The 21010-nt window shown below is 42.4% G+C and overlaps 1 long non-coding RNA gene and 3 other non-coding genes across 4 annotated transcripts in view; 3 read left to right on the top strand and 1 right to left on the bottom strand.

Annotated features, from left to right (window-relative positions):
- Positions 1–3134: 3134 nt before the first annotated feature.
- On the bottom strand, positions 3135–7191 carry LOC149414583 (uncharacterized). Its single transcript, XR_016303861.1, has 2 exons — positions 6888–7191; positions 3135–3471 (listed from the first exon to the last, which is right to left on the bottom strand). It is a non-coding gene; the product is annotated as an uncharacterized LOC149414583 (long non-coding RNA).
- An 8689-nt stretch (positions 7192–15880) lies between these two features.
- LOC149414582 (small subunit ribosomal RNA) lies at positions 15881–17820 on the top strand. The gene has a single exon (XR_016303965.1). It is a non-coding gene; the product is annotated as a small subunit ribosomal RNA (ribosomal RNA).
- Positions 17821–18149: 329 nt separating this feature from the next.
- Positions 18150–18311, top strand: LOC149414581 (5.8S ribosomal RNA). Its single transcript, XR_016303933.1, has one exon. It is a non-coding gene; the product is annotated as a 5.8S ribosomal RNA (ribosomal RNA).
- Positions 18312–18720: 409 nt separating this feature from the next.
- LOC149414580 (large subunit ribosomal RNA) overlaps positions 18721–21010 on the top strand; it is a 4064-nt gene continuing 1774 nt past the window's right edge. The window contains exon 1 of the ribosomal RNA XR_016303967.1: positions 18721–21010. This exon is cut by the window's right edge and continues 1774 nt beyond it. This is a non-coding gene — a ribosomal RNA (large subunit ribosomal RNA).

Raw genomic sequence — 21010 nt, 5'->3', positions numbered from 1 at the left:
AGCTTCAGAGAGGGTGTGGTGGGGTGGGACAAGGGAGGGTGGGGGTTACATGGTAATAATATCAATTTATTTATGCCCATTAAATAAGTTTTTACATTTTTACATTGTGTTTGTCTCCATTTTTTAATATAGGCACAACTTTACATATCTACGGAAAAAATGATGATTGTACCTTCCTTCCCAAGGATTGGAGTGAACTGCGCCAACAACCTCGCCAAATGCACGCCCATCGGAGCCACATTTATTTCCTATATTAACTGCTGTAATGTCATACGATTTCAGAGAAATGCCTATTCGGTTTATTTTTGTAGTACCATTTTTGTGAAATATATAGATGGTGCTTAATCAAAGCTAGACAATAACAACCAGTAATTGAAATAACCTTTCTCAGATTAAGCAACGATACCTAATTTGTGGGTATATTACATTCTCTCCTCCACACAGAATGCTCAAATATTATAAAGGACCTGAAGTAAATTGCAGTCTAAACGTTTGGGATGAAAATGATTTGAGCACAACTGGCTTCCTGATGATGGTACGGTCAACGTGTTCCGATATCGTGATAATTAATGTATTCGAAATTTACTAACAATTTAACAGGAAACCTGTTAATTCATTCGTTAAGGGCCTGCAATCCCATTTTTAAATAAATTAGAAAAACTCTGTTCCGACATCATGATAATGAATGTATTCGAAATTTACTAAAAGTTCAACCAGAAACCTGTTCATTCGTTCGTTAAAGGCCTGCAATCCGCTTTTTAAAATAAATTAGCAAACACTCTTTTTTCCGTATTTGTAAATATTTATTTACTTATTTTGTAAGAAACAAACAGTTTTTATATAATATACAATGTTAGATATAAATATACAAGTTAACTGAAGTCAAGCCATAGAAGTTTTTTATGTTAAAGTTCATTAGAAATGAAGTTTTAATATCTTGAAATTAATTTGGTGTTAAAGGAAGAGGAGAGGACGAGGAAAATAGGAAGAGGATAGGAGATGCTCCCGATACATTCCATACTCTCATATTAATAATCGATCGTACGCATTACTTCATATCGATATTTCTTTAGGTTATTACCAAAAATGTCAATGCTGTAAAATTTTGTATTAGATTGTGCACATATACGAGGAATTGGGGAATTTTTTCGAATGTTATATATAATAAATATTACCTAGGTATTTTCACAAAATTGAATCCGGATTGGTTATATCCATTTCTCAATTTTTTCTCGGTTTGTGGGGAAACTAAGCGAAAATAAGACATTTTGAGAATAATTATCGGAATGTATATAGAAAATATTTATTCCTGTACCTAACATTTTAAGACTACATGAACGTTGCTTTTCATGTAATATATCTTCCACCAACTATATCACCTCTACAGCAATAGTTATAATAAAAAAAAGGTAAGTGTAATATATATATATAAATACTTTGTAATATATATTTTTTCAATGAAAAGAAAAATGTAGTTAAAATAGTAAACACTAAATAAATTACTCAACGACGCGATTTTTTCATATAATTTAACACGCAAATAATTGTGCACTTAATACAACCCTGAATAGAGACAAGACTAAAAAATAACCAATACTTCTAAAGTTTTTTGCGCGCATCAAGTAAAAACGCGTGATTTTAACCAACACATCAATAATTATCATGTGGCAAGCTCGTGCCATGTACTATTGTTTATATGTATTCGTTAAAAGCGTATAACACACTGCATGACGTCATGACTGTGACTAGTTTGAAAGATGACGTCAGAAAATTAACTTGTCGTTAGTGAAATTCTATTAATTTCTGATATTTGTTAATGCGTTGCCTTCAATCTATCAGTAAGGTACTTATATTTTTTTTTATTCAGATAGCTGATTACATTTTCTAAAATAAAGTCGGCGATGGGTACATTCTAAAATATTTGGAACTGGGTTATTTTTGTGATTGAAAAAATGAACTTGCCCAGCATAGCTGACAAGCAAAATAGCTTAACTCTAGACCAACAAAAGGTAAAACGCAATGCACAGTGCCCATTTCGCATTGCGACACAATGCGTGCGCCTTTTCATAAATGTGCACGTGAACCAAACCAAAATTGTTTTGAGGTTATTTTTCAATGGTTACACGGCTTGTCTAGTTGTATTTAGTCTATGGCCTCTGCCCTTTGAGTCCTTCACCTCGACAACCCTCTCTTCAGTGCTGATATTAGAAGACTTGTATGCATTGTTATAGGTAAGGATAACATAAACTGAGTATGAACAATATAAAGCAGGTACGATGCAAACTGTCATAGAGAGGTAATTGTCATTGTACAAAGTAGTTCAATAATTGTGTATAGTAACTAGAGTACAAAATAAGTACTTCAGGTATGGTGAAAGTAGTGTCACGGCAATGTACAACTTTGTTATTATTTATTATAAAAATGTGCCAAACTATAACGCTTCGTCATTCTCGAAATGAATATGGAATTTTAGGATGGGGATCTGCTGTATCCAAGTATACACATAACCTGAACACAATTCAAAAAGGAATTACAAATACCATACTGAGAATTGTTAGAATTAATTGATATGTGTGACTAGCTTCATCTATGATGTATCTTTAAACTAAATAAACATTAGTCGATCTCCACCAGCCTTGGCGTTTCATTAAGAATACACATAAGAATGCCTTCGATTGAAATTTTCAATAGTTTTGATGTACCAAATGTACAACAAATACCTATATGCTAAAAATTTTCTATTGAAAGTATTAAAGAAATACTGAATCCTCTACAATACCGCGTATTCATCATAATTAATTTCATAAAAAAATATACCAAGTCATTGGGACGAAGAAACTACATTTATTTTGGCACAAAACTCCAGAATATATTTTCACCAGATATAAAACGTATAGAAAAAATTAATAATTACAAATCAAAAATAAAAATCTGGCTGAAAGAGATCAATGAAACAACTAGTGAGGAGAACTGACTTACTTTAGTCCGCCTCAGCACAGGTCACCCTAGTGAGGAGGACTAAGAAATACAATTTAATATACATATATTTACTATATTTTTTTTTATGTACAATGTTTAAATAGTCAAATGATAAAAGTAAAAAATAAACATGAACATTTTGTAGTAAAGCATGTTTGAATGTAGCAAACCGTTATTACGCCAGATTGGGTGTTTTATGGAACAGAGCTAAATGAATACAGCGATAAAAGGTTCACATGAAGTAGGTAAGTATGAAAGATATATGGAAAGTTGTACAACGGAGTTTGATAAGCGTATTAAAGTAAGTTATTATAAATGAATTAATAGTTAATTTGTTAGCGTTCTTCATCTACATCACACTTCTGGGAGTCTCAGCCAGAGAATACACCCTTTGTAGCACATAATGTATAAACACGGTGTACAGCACACAATCTCCTATTGTTGGCAGTGGCGCATGACAGTGGCAGGATGCAGGGCTGGCGCGTAACATTGCTGACAACAGAAAAAAAAGAACATTAACACGGTAAAAACCAAAATACAAAGTGAGTGAGAGAGTATACGGACATTTTAGTCAAAATTAGTACACGTTTTTATCATTTTTATACTATCCATTCTATTCCATACTATTCATTCGATTAGTTTTACGTTTTATTTATAAGTATTGAACAATACTAGATTACTAAAAGTTGGGATTTTTTCCTCAGACTGACCACCATAGTATGTACACCTCATTGACCAGAATACTAAGTGGGTGCACGCACTGCGTTTTTACTTAATTCTATTTCAGTACACCCACAATATAGAATTACGTAAAAACGCCAGCCGCAATGCGTGTTTGTATGCGGTTTGGTGTTTTCAGCTAATCCACAACTTCTGCGTTTAATGGCAGTGCATGCTAAGCCTAATGTGGATTCTTCAGTGGACATGTTCAATCACCGATGTCTTTCACACAATGTTGTATTCGAATACGCATATGTTTTTATATAGATGTCACCTGTGACAGGTAAAAACATGCTTTTCGAAAAACAGCGCCATCTGTTGGATGTAAAAGCAACACGCGTTGTTGTTTCTAAATCTTTTTTGTATGTTTTTTATTCAATTATAAAAATACATTTTTATATCTAGTATAAATGTTTTTAACATATATCTATTACATTTAGGACACTTACAATAACTCATTCTAAAACTCATTCTTTATCGCATTGAGGAATAACCCTCGAAAAGCAGCAAGGCTTTTTTATTTTAAATCCTTTAAAATAATAATATATCTACACAGACAGAGTGAGCCATCGGGTGGCGGGGTACAGCTAGTCACTTAATAAATTCAAAAGATAGTAGTAATATCTGTACATAATGTTACGAACTATTCATAGAAAAGTAACATACATTTGTACAGCGCCCTTGAGGTTGTCGTAATCTAAGAAGATCTTTTGTAGGAATGTATCATGTATTATATTTGTACAGCGCCCTCGAGGTGATTTTGTAGGAATGTATCATGTATTATATTTGTACAGCGCCCTCGAGGTGATTTTGTAGCCCATAAAAAGGGTCATTAAAAATAAATAAATGTAGTCATGGAATTATGTGGAATTTTTATGTGGTAAACTTTTTTTTTCAATGTTTGTTCAAATTTAAGTAAAAACTGTATATTTTCCAAAAACATATTATGAAAGCTATTTGACTCCACAAGATTAATCTTATTTAGCTAAAATTAATGTTACATCCCTAAAATTAAATACGAAAAACAGACTATGTTTTATTGAATGTTAAAATTGGGCATGGTAAAAATCACTTCCTTTTTATCTAAATAATTAAATAAAAACATACGCAGGTTTGACAGTTGTAACAAACTGACAGAAAAAATCATAAATTGTCTGCAATATGTAACTATTAAAAAACAATCAAAATCGTGGGCATTAAAAAAACGCAATTTGTAATTTCATTATTGTAGTGCATATACACTGCGAACCGAACTGTTCATTGTGCCGATGTCGAGTGTGGTTTCATTTGCGTTCGTGAACATTATGGATAATATTATTATTGTCTGCAGCGCGTTCAAATAGTGCCGCCACATAGTTTATTTCTCTGATTTGCCGCCAGGCGTGACTCACATCTCTGCTCTGTCGCCCAAGCAGGGATCTGCGCTTCACGAGTGGTTCGCGGCACCGCCGGCAGAGCGAACATTCAAACCGATTTATGTTTCAACTGACAATGCAGTATATTTCATTATAAACTCGGTGGTTTATAAATGTTAACAGAATGTAGTGTTACGAAAACAAGAGCGCAGGATTTGCTACAATACTTACCAAAATACAGAGCTTCAAAGAACAAACTAACAAACAGTTACGGAAAGTTACCTAAATCCACACAAGAAAAACTTTCTATCCTAATTAAATATATACCTACGTATATTCATATGGTATAATTATAAATAAGTTGTACAGACATTAACAAAGTTTCTGCGGAAAAAAACGTTGGAAAACTTGTCGAATTGAGCTGCATGCAAAGGCTCTTTAAAAAACAACACTTGATTTAATCTTAAATGTCTAATGAAGACACCTTATTAAGTGAGGGGTTGAAGTAAACATGGAGAAAATAGGTTTGTAGGGTGTTAGTTTGGGTTATTTTAAAAATGTATGCCTATTTCCCAACCTTCAAATATAACCTTTAATCCATCTTTTACCATCTCCCAGCACAAATATTTATTTCTTGTAGTAATTGAGTTGAAAACAAGGGCTATTTATTTATTTGCATACTAAGCGTGCTGCGGAATTCGACAAGTTTATCAAAACGTTATGCACTCCGAACCAAATTGGGGAAGGTGAGAATTGTTTTGTAGCTATTACGGTGGAAACAAGGATCTTCGATCTCTAGATGATTTCCGCTATCAGGTTTTTGAAAAATCTGTGACTATAAGCAAGTTTAACCTCGGTAGACAGCAACCAATATAATATGCAATTAAGTAATAACATTTATTGACAGCTGTCGTCGAGTTTTAATTACGCTCTTGAAATTTTTATAGAATAAACAAAAGTTCTAACGAAAATATAAATATCTATCATTTATAATATCTCAGCTCTTACTAATCGAAAGAATTAGGCTGATAATAAGCTCAGGTAATTGTTTGTTTTCGGTTGCCTCCATATTGTACCTTTTTTAAATGTCTACTCGGAATATTCGCATTTCTGAGTACAAAATGTTTTATAATATGTTTTAGTTTTGTCCGGTGCTATAATATCACTGTTATTGTTCTTTGTTTTGTCGTCGCTTTGTATAAACTGTACATTTAGTGTTATATTATTAGATCTGTATTGGGTAAGGCGCACTGTAGGAATACTTTTAAGAACTTGACCACTAATACTAAATTACCATTTTTAATTTTGTTATAGTAAAGCGTGAAGCTTGAAGTGAAATGACACTAAACTGCGCTACATAAATGCTATGTTATTATTAACGAGTTAATAAAGTGATTAAGTAGAGTGTTGTGCACATTTAGTGACCGCATCTCGCAGCAGTAACGTGGACACCTATTCTGTTTTTAGAAGAGGTTGAAAGTGACATTACAACAATATGGATTAAATAATTGCCGATGCGAGTACGTCCGTCCGTCCGAGAGTAGGTAAGTTCGAATGTTGACTTCAAATTTGGAACTGATGTAATAATGGAGGTAGGAAGGATTGTTCAAAATGATTATACACAGTTACTAACCATGGCGCAAGCTCGTTGTAATGTTCAATTGCTGTTGTAAAAAGGGTTTATGTGGTTCAATTTGCACAACAGTTCTCCCTTTGTCTCCTCGAACTATTGAAAGTTAAATAAGTGATGACATTGGCAGAGAGGACAAACCCGCCAAAAAAATCTGGCTCGGCACACACTTATATTTTCGCTTTATTCACATTCATACATACTCTTGTTATTCTGCCTCTTTCTTCGTTCAATCCGAGCGTACCGCTGAGAGTGCCAGGCTTCGGGACGGCCGGCTGGAGGGAGAAGGCGGAAAAACAGCGATATTCTTTCGTCAACCATTGCACACTGAAGCTGTTACCAAATAAAATTAAAAAGGTCTATATTATAACCTCGTACATTCACCTTTAAATTACTTGATTTAAATCTGGGGAAACGCATATGAAACATACACAAATGAACTACAGGCAACAAAACTAAGTAATCAAAAAGCTATTTCACTTCAAACCCAGAACATTCGCAAAAAAAATTATTTGGAAAAGAAACTGTTAACATTAAGAAAACTATATTAAACACTGAACACACGTTAATAATATTGTTATATTCTAAATCGTAAATAATCCAATATGAAACCAAATAGCACTAAGATTTTTTGACGATAATTTGAAGTAGGTGCAAGTTCATGTTGCTCTTTATGAAGCGCATTAAACACAAACTCCTCGGACCACTTCCGCGACGGAACTGTCCGCAAACACAAGCGGAAGGAGTGAGTGAAAGGGGATGAGAGAGGGAGGGTGACAGAGCAATTTCCTGTAGGAGGAGCAACGGCCGGTGACGCCCTTAACGCGATGGCGTCCAGTGAAGTTAAACCACCTCATCAAAAAGAACAAAAAATGGCACACCACCTAATCAAAAAGATCGTATCATTTCTTTAGTTGTGAAAAAACAATTGCTCACTCATAACGGTTTTCGCGCTGAAAATATTTGCATTGAAAATTGACGAGTGTTTTTGAGGCAAATTGTTAATTTCCTCTGAATATTATAGCAAATTATATCGGTTTTGATAAATATCATCAAATCATCCAAAACAAGGTACGATGAATTTTGTCGGTCGTTCGCCCGCGCATGAGACGAAAAACACACGGAGCCACCGGGATTGTTGCGCGCTCTCGTAGCGCGCTGCCCGCCGCCCGCGAGTTACCGCTTAGGCTAAGGACTCACGGAACGATGTTTACCCGCGCCCGCTGCGGTGGCGGAATGGAGTTTTATTTTCAAAACTCACGAGACCGGGCTTTTTGCGGTGACGCAGCCGTCGCGGTTGCGGTTATCGCTCGCAATCTTGGCGGTTGATTATCGCAAGACGGGCGGCTGCAAGACTTGAGTTCCACTAACTCGCCCGCCAACCGATCGCAGGGCGCGCGGGAGCGACCCGCCGCGGCTGCGGGACCGCGCCCGCGCCCGCCGGTGCAGCGGGCCCCGCAAACAATCGCACACGCCGCGGGCGTAAAACGCGTCGTGAAATGTGCTTTTTATTTTTTACATAAATATCTGCATTCTACAAAGGCTGCGGACCCGCAACCGCGGCGGGCGCGGTTAAAAATCGCTCCGTGAGTCCTTAGCCTAACCTACTTAACTCCGTCCATCCACCGCGATTTTGAATGAAAATTTAATTATTAAAATAACATTATGTTCTAAAAATAAAATTAACTGTGAATGTTATAAAATTGACTTGTGAAATATCCAGACTAAGTAATAAAATCATCTTCTACAATAAAATTTAATGTTAATTACAGATATATCATACCTACGAATTATTCGACAGAAGTTTTAGATTTTTGAAAATTGTCTGTAAAGTACAATGTAAAGACAGGGTAACTACCTATATCGCAGCTTGCTTGGCCATCGTTGTGAGGCGGATTAAGAATAATAAGAATCCCGTTGGGAACGGGACAACAGGCCTTTATAGAATGAATCAACAGATTTCCTAATCGGCAAAACGCGAATATATCGGAACACGTGTTCATAAAATTGATACATATTATTAGCTTTTCGTCCTTATACAATAACAAGATAAGTGCAGTTACGTAATACGTGTTCCGGTATGTTTTGCAAGCGCTGATAGTTTATTGAGAAATGACCTGCTGACACCTTTTTAACAGCATAACTCAGTTTTCACAGCGAACATAAGAACAGATCGTTTCTACGACTCGTTCTTAAGTTCAACAGCTCGACCGTGTTTCCTCCCTCCTATAACATGTCTTTTCGAGACCCAGGTTTTAAAAATCTTAATTTTATATATGTCGTACCGCCGCCCCATGAAATATTAAATACCAATAAACCAAACACCTCTGTATTGGGGTGGTTCACTGTGTTTGGTGACTTAGCAGCGTTGCCTGAGTTCACGGAGTGGGGTTCACCCATGTCTTAGTGCAGATGCGTCTACCCCCAGCTGCGCGTTGCAAGGCAAATCGAAAGAGCCCGACTAAAGAAGACCTTTCCCCTCTCCAGCCGGACCCTCGAGCCTCCATGCGCCACTACACTTGACCTCTCAATGACCCACCCCTCATACCTTGTCCTGTTCAGAACTTTCTCTCCTTATTTACTTAAAAAGACTCTCCTCACAGCATACCCAAACATAACATAAAGGCCCGAGGGAATTTTTTTTCCTCAGAGCCTATTGTACGGAGTTAATTAGATCCCTAGGTACTAAATAAAATGACCGGCTATTAAATCTCAAATTCAAATAGTCCACCTCTGGGCTGGAGCATCAAAATACTAGATAAGCCTACTTCATTCTGCTTAAAGGAGGACAGACCGATAGCCATCTCTAATGCATAGACGCAATGTAAACATGCTGGGTCTGTTCTGTCAACCTCCTCTTAGAATCTAGCAGCACTAATCCCCGATTCACCGATCAGTTTCTTCGACACGTTTTTAAATAAATGGACTTCCATGTAGAAAAGTCCCATCATCTGTTTTTCCTCCGTCACATAGTGCGGGCTCTTCAAGACCCTCACTAATAAATCCCTTCCTACAGCCGCTACTTTAGCCCGCCGCACAATGCTGCCCAACCGGGGTGCGATACCTACCTACCAGCAGACAGGGAGGGCAAACTAAAATATACAAAATACTATTCTGGCCATGTGACCATGATACTACCATGTCCTCATCAGATGTACCTAACTTGTTCTACCATTTACTTTCAGGTCATATATCCTGTGATACAACTATGAGCACCTTTCTTAATCTTGCTCATTACATGCAATCAGCATATCGTTATTTACAGATCTCCACATATGTATGATGCAATTAATGGAAACGCATGCAAACTATGCAAACTAGGTATCGTTAAGAGAACACATAATGCGATTTTTTAAGCGATTATATTTTTACATTAACTGAAGTTCCGGCGTAACCCGGGATTTATATATTATTCCTTATTTTACTTCTTCTTTTGAAAAGTAAGATGTGTAAAATTTCATCAATATCGGAATTACTGTAGATTTGTATAAAAACCATATCCACGCCACCCACCCGCCAACAACTCGAATATAAATAAAATTTTGCAAGTGACCTATCTCAGCGCGCGTGTCGGCAGTTGGCAGTTATCGGAGACCGCTGCCCGGCGGCGCTTCTACCCGACAGAGATATCTCACACTAGACAATGATCCGATGTGCGTGGCCCATACTTCTAACGATATCTCAGCGCGCGTGTCGGCAGTTGGCAGTTATCGAAGACCGCTGCCCGGCGGCGCTTCTGCCCGACAGAGATATCTCACACTGATGTGCGTGGCCCATACTTCTAACGCCCAAGCTCCGAGACTATCTAGGTATACCTCGTTGTTTTTTCATATGGCTTTTAACGGCCTCAGTAGTTACGATCCTTGGGCTACACGGAAAAGAGGTGCTAAATTATTAAAAATCTCTTCAAATTATTTGTAATCCTGATAAAAACGAGACTAGGTACAAGCCCTTGACAAATAATTTGAAAATAATATATCCGCAACATCGGAAGATGTGTTCATAAAAATCACTATATTTTCGCATTTAGACATTGTACATATTAACAGGGCAACATAGGTGCTTGGACACGTGATCCGATATATTATGTATGAATAAATATTATATCAGAAAACGGCCTGCTGTACCACTTTTAGCAGGATACTAAAGGTACAAATTGGTAGGTAGGTAGATAGGTAGGTAGGTAGGTAGGTAGGTAGGTAGGTAGGTAGGTAGGTAGGTAGGTAGGTAGATAGGTAGGTAGGTAGGTAGGTAGGTAGGTAGGTAGGTAGGTAGGTAGGTAGGTAGGTAGGTAGGTAGGTAGGTAGGTAGGTAGGTAGGCAGGCAGGTAGGTAGGTAGGTAGGTAGGTAGGTAGGTAGGTAGGTAGGTAGGTAGGTAGGTAGGTAGGTAGGTAGGTAGGTAGGTAGGTAGGTAGGTAGGTAGGTAGGTAGGTAGGTAGGTAGGTAGGTAGGTAGGTAGGTAGGTACTTTCAGTATTGTCATGATGAAAGACCATCATTCAGAAAAAAAATCTTACTTGAAATTGCTCTGGCCGTGTTTAGGGAAAAGACAAATACTTACCTACCTTCCTCTTTCCACCTCCATCTGATCCCCATTACCTTCAACCTGCCAACAGACTCCAGGCCATTGTGCGGTATCCCCATAAAAATAACCTTCAAAACATAGCGTATGTACCCCTCAAACACCTGCTATCTAAAACAATATCTCATTTTGTGCCTTTATAAAATTGAATATTTCATTTACATCAATAATTATATAACCTACCTTCAAATCAAATATGATCAATCTGGATCCTTGCGCGACAGAAATGTAATCTTTAAGGTGAGCGAGAGATAATGAGGGAGAGTGACAGTCCCATTTCCTGTAGGCGGAGCAACGATCGGTGACGCCCTTAGCGCGATGGAGTCCGGAAGACCACCTCATCAAAAGAGGTACGCCACTTCGTCAAACGGATCGTAACATTTGATAAATGATGTGTTTTTATTAATTCCGACGGCAAAGCGGTAACATGGCTTGATGCCACAAAATGCACTAAAAACACAATGGGGGCGGGGGCAATCCTCTGTCTTGCTTAGGCGCTCGTAATACCTAACAAAGCTGTCATATTCCAGACAAAGGGGTTGTGACGAAACCTATAACATATGTGTAAAAATGAGATGGGATGGGATGGGATGGGATGGGGAGGAGAGGCGCAGAATTATAGCTGAGCGATTATTATTCCAGAAGAAAAAACGAAACCGTGCTATACAAATGCATGCGACTATCTCAATATTCCAGGGGTTTAAATAAATCATTTTCGTCAGGAGGTGAGGGAATGCGATTCAGAGCGGCGGGCGCGGGTAAAGCGCGGGAGTAACTGGAACGCACTTAACGGCCCTCAAAGTGTTTTCAAAATTTTCTTATTTAAAAATAAAATATTTATTTTTTTTAAATTTCAGAATCGAACTCATAACGTCATTCTTAGTGTAGAATAATAAATTTAGCCGCGGTTCGGTGCAGCGGGGCCGGCGATGAGTGGGATCTGATATCGAGTAGCGGCCGCGGGTGGACGGCGGGAGTAACTGCGACGCACACGATGACGCCATTTGCCCCGGGCACGGTGTGATTTAAAAGAAAAAAAAAAAAAAAAAACTTTTTTTTTGACGTATTTTATTTCAGAATCTAATTCGGAACGCCATTCTTAGTGTAGAATATTAAATTTAAAGGTTTCGGAAGCATTGGGACCGGAGCTGACAAGATCTCATTTCGGATGATAGCCGCGGGTAAACGGCGGGAGTAAACGGGCCGCACTTAATGGCCCTCAATGTGAAATTGTAATTTATTTATTTTTATAGATTTTTATTTCGGAATCTAATTCGGAACGTCATTCTTGCAGCGTAGAATAAAAAATTTAAATGTTACGGGAGCATTGGGACCGGAGCGGAGCTGAGAGGATCTCATTTCGGGTGGTAGCCGCGGGTAAACGGCGGGAGTAAACGGGCCGCACTTAATGGCCCTCAGTGTGAAAATGTTTATTTTTTAGTTTTCTTATCATGTATGTATGTATGTATGTATGTATGTATGTATGTATGTATGTATAATTTAACATTTCGATAGTGAGAAGACGTGAGCGACGAGGGTAAATTTATTTTTTCGAGACCGAGCGTGAGCAGTCGGGCAGACGGCCGGAGATGAGGCGACGCGGCTCGCGCTACTGCGGCCGATTCCGCGAGAGGCCCGACCGCCCGGGCGTCCGTCTGAGCGCAGTCGAGGAGTCGGAGCGGGCGCATCGCGGTCTGTAATAGTCGGTGAATTTGTTTTATTCGAATCCCTTTTAAAATCGTTTTCTTACTATGTATGTATGTATGTATGTATGTATGTATGTATGTATGTATGTATGTATGTATGTATAATTTAACATTTCGATAGTGAGAAGACGTGAGCGACGAGGGTAAATTTATTTTTTCGAGACCGAGCGTGAGCAGTCGGGCAGACGGCCGGAGATGAGGCGACGCGGCTCGCGCTACTGCGGCCGGTTCCGCGAGAGGCCCGACCGCCCGGGCGTCCGTCTGAGCGCAGTCGAGGAGTCGGAGCGGGCGCATCGCGGTCTGTAATAGTCGGTGAATTTGTTTTATTCGAATCCCTTTTAAAATCGTTTTCTTACTATGTATGTATGTATGTATGTATGTATGTATGTACTTATGTATAAATATACAAAAATCTCTTCACTTTATATGTTTTGTTATGATTTTTTTTTTCTCCTATTTACATATGTTTTAAAAGTAAAATTTTATTATTATTTTTTTACACTTCACAGACGAGTGTTTTTGGACTCTTGTAGAGGTAAAAATGTTAATTTTTAATTGAATATATTTTTAAAAAATGTACGTGTAAATATGAATTTATTTGATTTAATTTCAATGTCGTCTATTAAGTTTTCTTTTTTTTTTAACTCAACAGAATAAATGATATAATATAACAATTCTAAAATGTTGCCTAGTCTTGTGGGTGCCGGGTGAATTTACTTTATGTATCAGGTTAGGTTAGGTTAGGTTAGGTTAGGTTAGGTTAGGTTAGGTTAGGTTAGGTTAGGTTAGGTTAGGTTAGGTTAGGTTAGGTTAGGTTAGGTTAGGTTAGGTTAGGTTAGGTTAGGTTAGGTTAGGTTAGGTTGGGTTAGTGTAGGTTAGGTTAGGTTAGGTTAGGTTAGGTTAGGTTAGGTTAGGTTAGGTTAGGTTAGGTTAGGTTAGGTTAGGTTAGGTTAGGTTAGGTTTGGTTAGGTTAGGTTAGGTTAGGTTAGGTTAGGTTAGGTTAGGTTAGGTTAAGTTAGGTTTGGTTAGGTTAGGTTAGGTTAGGTTTGGTTAGGTTAGGTTAGGTTAGGTTGGGTTAGGTTAGGTTAGGTTAGGTTAGGTTAGGTTAGGTTAGGTTAGGTTAGGTTAGGTTAGGTTAGGTTAGGTTAGGTTAGGTTAGGTTAGGTTAGGTTAGGTTAGGTTAGGTTAGGTCAGGTCAGGTTAGGTGCGATTACAATTTTTGCAAATAGATAAATTGACAAAAATTTTTGCCATTAAAATTTATGCCAATAAAATTTTCTGCCAATAAAATTTGATGCCAATAAAATTTGATGCCAATAAAATTTTCTGCCAATATAATTTTATGCCAATAAAATTTTAGGCCAATAAAATTTTCTGCCAATAAAATTTGATGCCAATAAAATCTTCTGCCAATATAATTTTATGCCAATAAAAATTTTTTGCCAATACTTATTAGCAAAAAATTGATCTTTGTCAATGGAATTTAAATTTAAAAAAGTAAAATAAATACAAAACAATACAAGAACAACACGTCAACTCAACAGAGATCAAATGGGAAAATAATTCACCGACTCCAGATATTTTCATATCGGAGGGTTCGGCTCGGTAGAACTCCTAACGGGGCCTATAAATAAATCCTACAGATCCCTCAACATAAACATTTAAAAAAATCTTTTGTTATCCTACATGTATTCAAAATGACCGACTTTTGCATCTTTATATATAAATTTTTTGATAGATCTAATACGCCTAAATTTTTAATAAGAGAGCTAGGTATAATGCCGGTAGCCGAAATAACGAATGGTAATATTTTTATAGTCTGAGAATGCCAAATTCTTTTTTTCTCATTTCCTAAATCTGTGTATTTTCTTATTTTTTCACTAACAGATTTTTGAATATTACAGGAATTCGGAATAGCGACATCGATGATATAAGTTATTTTTAAAAATTTTGTCATGTAAAACTATATCGGTTCTATTATGACTAATCGCTCGATCTGTTAGTTATATATTTAGTTAGTTATGTTAGTTATTTATTATTATTATTATTATATCTATGTTAAGTTTTTATTTTTATTTGAAATATGTTCTTATTGTGTAAATTTGAAATAACTACGTACCTCTGTATTAAGTTTTTTTAAACTCACCGGGAACGGTCGGTCGGTATCATCGATTAAATGAAATAATTTAAAATTTCCAAAATGCGAATACGAAAGTAAGTGACGAGAGTAAATTTATTTACCGAGACCGAGCGCCTTGTGCCCGGTTTCGCGAGCCGCCCGAGGCCCGACGGCCCGGCCGCCTGCGCGCCTTCGAGGGGTCGGAGCGGGCGCATCGCGCTCGGCGCCGTCCCGAGCGAGAACGCGACCCGGCACAGCTTTGTGCCCGCCGAGTGTGGCGGGCTCTCGATGCACGGCGTTCGCAAACTGCGGCGGCCTATCGGTCGTGTCGGCGGTGTTATTTGCGAGAAACTACGTGACGCCCGCTTCTGCGCGGCGTTCGCGCTCATGTTTTGACTCTGGAGTTCCGCGCGAGCAGAATTTTCAAAAGCAAAGGCGGAGGATTTTATCCCCGTCTCACTGTTGCCTCGCCAAAGGCGTGCGCTTTCGGTGTACACGTTTTACGAATGGGAATTATAAATCGGACGATAGCGTCGTCGCGGGTGCGGTCTCTCTCTCTCGGGCGGGAGCCGTCCTACGCGCGCTTTCTTCGTTTGAAGCAAAAATTTTCCCGCGGAGCTTTCGTCTAGCGACGGTCGCCGAGCGGGAGAATATAGCGGTACGCATAATGAGCGTGACTCGTGCGGGTGACTCCGTCGCGTGTTCTTTAACGCCGTGTTGTCCGCGCCCTCTACGCGAGGGCGGGCCTCTGTCGTTCGGAGGATTAAAAACCCTCCGACGGTGGTGCAGCTCCCTGGTTGATCCTGCCAGTAATCATATGCTTGTCTCAAAGACTAAGCCATGCAAGTCTCAGTAAAAGCCGAATTAAGGTGAAACCGCGAATGGCTCAATATATCAGTTTTGGTTCCTTAGATCGTACACGGTTACTTGGATAACTGTGGCAATTCTAGAGCTAATACATGCAAACGAGGTTCTGACCGGTAACGGGAGGAATGCTTTTATTAGATCAAAAACCAATCGGCGGCGGGGTTCGCGCCCCGTCCGTCGCCATTCGAGATGACTCTAGATAACTTTGAGCTGATCGCACGGTCTAGCACCGGCGACGCATCTTTCAAATGTCTGCCTTATCAACTGTCGATGGTAGTTTATGCGACTACCATGGTTGTCACGGGTAACGGGGAATCAGGGTTCGATTCCGGAGAGGGAGCCTGAGAAACGGCTACCACATCCACGGAAGGCAGCAGGCGCGCAAATTACCCACTCCCGGCACGGGGAGGTAGTGACGAAAAATAACGATACGGGACTCGTCCGAGGCCTCGTGATCGGAATGATTACACTTTAAATCCTTTAATGAGGATCCATTGGAGGGCAAGTCTGGTGCCAGCAGCCGCGGTAATTCCAGCTCCAATAGCATATACTAAAGTTGTTGCGGTTAAAAAGCTCGTAGTTGAAATTGTGTCCTGCGGTGTCGGTCTACCGAATGCGGTACGACAGGCACGTCTGCGGGGCTTCTCGCCGGTGCGTCCACCGCCGGCGTGTGTCGGTCGGCCTCACGGTCGGCCGCGCACCGAGGCGGGCCGTCGCGGCTGTTTACTTTGAACAAATTAGAGTGCTCAAAGCGGGCTAACACTTGCCTGAATATTGTACGCATGGAATAATAGAATAGGACCTCGGTTCTGTTTTGTTGGCTTTCTGATACCAGAGGTAATGATTAATAGGGACGACTGGGGGCATTCGTATTGAGACGTTAGAGGTGAAATTCTTGGATCGTCGCAAGACGGACTAAAGCGAAAGCATTTGCCAAAGGTGTTTTCATTAATCAAGAACGAAAGTTAGAGGTTCGAAGGCGATTAGATACCGCTGTAGTTCTAACCATAAATGATGCCAGCCAGCGATCCGCCGAAGTTTCATAATTTTAACCCGGTGGGCAGCTCCCGGGAAACCAAAGCTTTCGGGCTCCGGGGGGAGTATGGTTGCAAAGCTGAAACTTAAAGGAATTGACGGAAGGGCACCACCAGGAGTGGAGCCTGCGGCTTAATTCGACTCAACACGGGAAAACTCACCAGGCCCGGACACTGGAAGGATTGACGGATTAACAGCTCTTTCTCGATTCGGTGGGTGGTGGTGCATGGCCGCTCTTAGTTGGTGGAGCGATTTGTCAGGTTAATTCCGGTAACGAACGTAACTCTAGCCTATTAAATAGACGTGCAACCGGTATCACGAGGGTCCGTGTGCGCGCGGCTTCGGCGTTCGCGCGTCGGGGTCGTGCGTTTCGCGGTCTTCACTACCGGCGTACAATGAAAATCTTCTTAGAGGGACCGGCGGTATATATAGCCGCACGAGATTGAGCAATAGCAGGTCTGTGATGCCCTTAGATGTCCTGGGCCGCACGCGCGCTACACTGAAGGGATCAGCGTGTCCTCCTTGGCCTAACGGCCCGGGTAACCCGATGAAACCCCTTCGTGATAGGGATTGGGGTTTGCAATTCTCCCCCATGAACGAGGAATTCCTAGTAAAAGCGAGTCACCAGCTCGCGTTGATTGCGTCCCTGCCCTTTGTACACACCGCCCGTCGCTACTACCGATGGATGATTTGGTGAGGTCTTCGGACTGGTGCGCGGAAGCTCTCACGGGCATCCGACGCGTCGGAAAGTTTGACCGAATTTGATCATTTAGAGGAAGTAAAAGTCGTAACAAGGTTTCCGTAGGTGAACCTGCGGAAGGATCATTTCCTGTGTTTAATGTTTGCGCTTTCCATGATATGAAATATTATTATGAAACAAAACATATATTATACATATATACCATAATCGAACGAATGCTAAATTACTGCGTCGGAGATCGCCCGAGGGCGCCGATGCGAACCGAGAACCGCCGGCGTCGAGCGGAGGAGGGCTTCGTCCTCTATCCGCTCGTCCGGTGAAATTTTACCCGTCGCCGTGAAGGCGGCGGTACAAAATTAATCTTTTTGTCGAATGGAATTATAAACATTTCGAAAACGCAAACCAAATTGTAAAAACCGAAAACTAAAACGTATCTATTTATGTTTGTTATCATTATTACCCTGAACGGCGGATCACTCGGCTCGTGGGTCGATGAAGAACGCAGCTAAATGCGCGTCAGAGTGTGAACTGCAGGACACATGAGCATCGACATTTCGAACGCACATTGCGGTCCGAGCAAGACGTAGTTTGTCGACGGACCACTCCTGTTTGAGGGTCGCGCACACAATGCGACCAGACTGTTCTCTCGCCCCCGTCCTCGGACGGGGGCGCGCAGAGCGAGCGTTGCCGGCGTCGCCGGGGCCCGCGCGCGTCGTCTCCTCGGAGACGCGCGCCGGGACCTCGGCGTCCGGTTAAATTTGACGAAGTGCTCTCTCGATGCGCGCGATTTCCGCTTGCGTTATACCAAACGCGGAGGAACGCGTGCGAGCCTTGAGCTAGCGACGACGCTGAAAACTGGGCAGTCTACCGCGCGAGCGGTCGGCTGTCCGGGGCGATCTTCGCGCTCTCGGCCGCGCGCACCTCCGCGGACGCTCGTCGGTTTCGCGCCCGCTTGACAGAGTCTGCACGGGCGAGAATACGCGCACACTTGCTTTGCGTACTTCTCGAATTTATAAAATTTTTGTTGTCGACCTCAAATCAGGAGAGATCACCCGCCGAACTTAAGCATATCAGTAAGCGGAGGAAAAGAAACTAACGAGGATTCCCCGAGTAGCGGCGAGCGAAACGGGAAGAGCCCAGCGCTGAATCCTGCGGCCCCGGCGGGCCGCCGGGAAATGTAGCGTTCGGGAGGAGAGTTATACATACACGCGCGGTCATTAGTCACGGCTGCCTGTCCAAGTTCATCTTGAACGGGGCCCGCTTACCCGCAGAGGGTGCCAGGCCCGTGGTGACGGTAGCCGGCCGCGACGGTCTCTCTCCCTAGAGTCGGGTTGCTTGAGAGTGCAGCCCTAAGTGGGTGGTAAACTCCATCTAAGGCTAAATACTACCACGAGACCGATAGCGAACAAGTACCGTGAGGGAAAGTTGAAAAGAACTTTGAAGAGAGAGTTAAAGAGTACGTGAAACCGTTCAGGGGTAAACCTGTGGAACTCAAACGAGCGAACGGGGAGATTCATCGTGTCTTCCGTCGGGGCTCGCGCCTCGCGCAAACCTTCGCCTTCGGCTTTCGGGTCGGGGCGGTGGGTGCGCGGGTGCGCCGTCAGGCTCCCGGAGCGCGTGCACTTCTCCCTTAGTATAACACCGCGACCCGTCGCGCCGCGGTCGAATGCGCCGTGCGGTTGACCCGTCTCGCTCTGCGAGGCGGAGCCGCGGTGTCCACGGCCGCGGCGTACATTACGCAGCGACGGTAGAGAACGAGGATCGCGTCCGCCCCTCGCGGGCGTCCGTCGCGCTGCAGCGGCGTCCTTCGCGTGGCCCCCGGCGTCTAGTGCGTCGCGGGTGTCGCGCGTCGGGTGTCCGTCGTTAGCGGCGCGCTCTCGGACGGGACGCGTCCCGGTCGGCGGTGGTTTTGTTTTGGGCACTCACAGGACCCGTCTTGAAACACGGACCAAGGAGTCTAGCATGTGCGCGAGTCATTGGGAACACTGATAAACCCAGAGGCGAAATGAAAGTGAAAGGCCGGCCTCGAGCCGGTCGCAGGGAAGATGCGCGGGCGTCGTCAGACGCCCCGCCGCATTCCCGAGGCGTTTCGAGAAAGCCCCCGTGCGATTATCGAGACGCACTGAGAGCGTACACGCTGGGACCCGAAAGATGGTGAACTATGCCTGGTCAGGTCGAAGTCAGGGGAAACCCTGATGGAGGACCGAAGCGATTCTGACGTGCAAATCGATCGTCCGAACTGGGTATAGGGGCGAAAGACTAATCGAACTATCTAATAGCTGGTTCCATCCGAAGTTTCCCTCAGGATAGCTGGCGCTCGAGAAACATGACGGTTTTCGGACCGCCATTCGCACAGTCTCATCCGGTAAAGCGAATGATTAGAGGCATTGGGGCCGAAATGGCCTCAACCTATTCTCAAACTTTAAATGGGTGAGATCTCCTTCTTGCTCGAAGATGAAGTAGGAGCTCGGATGGGAGTGCCAAGTGGGCCAATTTTGGTAAGCAGAACTGGCGCTGTGGGATGAACCAAACGTCGAGTTAAGGCGCCCAATGAACGCTCATCGGATACCATAAAAGGCGTTGGTCGCTCAGGACAGCAGGACGGTGGCCATGGAAGTCGGAATCCGCTAAGGAGTGTGTAACAACTCACCTGCCGAAGCAACCAGCCCTGAAAATGGATGGCGCTGTAGCGTTCAGCCTATACTCGACCGTTGCAGGCAAGCGGGGCGTTCGTGCGGCTCCGGCCGTGCGATCGTTTTGAAGCCGCAACGAGTAGGATGGCCGCGGCGGTGTGCGCAGAAGGGTCTGGGCGTGAGCCCGCCTGGAGCCTCCGTCGGCGCAGATCTTGGTGGTAGTAGCAAATACTCAAGCGAGGTCCTTGAGGGCTGATGTGGAGAAGGGTTTCGCGTTAACAGCCGTTGCACGCGAGTTAGTCGATCCTAAGCCCTAGGAGAAATCCGATGTTGATGATGGTGTAAAGTTATACGATTTTACTAAAGATTGTTTTCTTAAAAGTACACCCGTCGGGCGAAAGGGAATCCGGTTGCAGTTCCGGAACCCGGCTGCGGAACCGTCTTAAAAATCGTTCCCTCGCAAGAGAGTTCGTCGGGGTAACCCAAAGTGGCCTGAAGACGCCGACGGGAGATCCGGAGAGAGTTATCTTTTCTGCCTGAGCGTTCGAGCGCCCTGGAATCCCATAGCGGGGAGATAGGGCTCGGGACGCGAAGAGCATCGCCGATGCGGCGGTGTCCGGATCGGCCCCTCGGACCTTGAAAATTCAGGTGAGGGATACGCGGAGATGTCGCGCCGGCTCGTACC

The sequence above is a fragment of the Hesperophylax consimilis genome, chromosome 19 (assembly GCF_061612785.1).
Source record: "Hesperophylax consimilis isolate HC1 chromosome 19, BYU_Hcon_1.0, whole genome shotgun sequence".
In the NCBI taxonomy this organism is placed as follows: Eukaryota; Metazoa; Arthropoda; class Insecta; order Trichoptera; family Limnephilidae; genus Hesperophylax; species Hesperophylax consimilis.
This window is presented reverse-complemented; position numbering and strand designations above follow the sequence as displayed.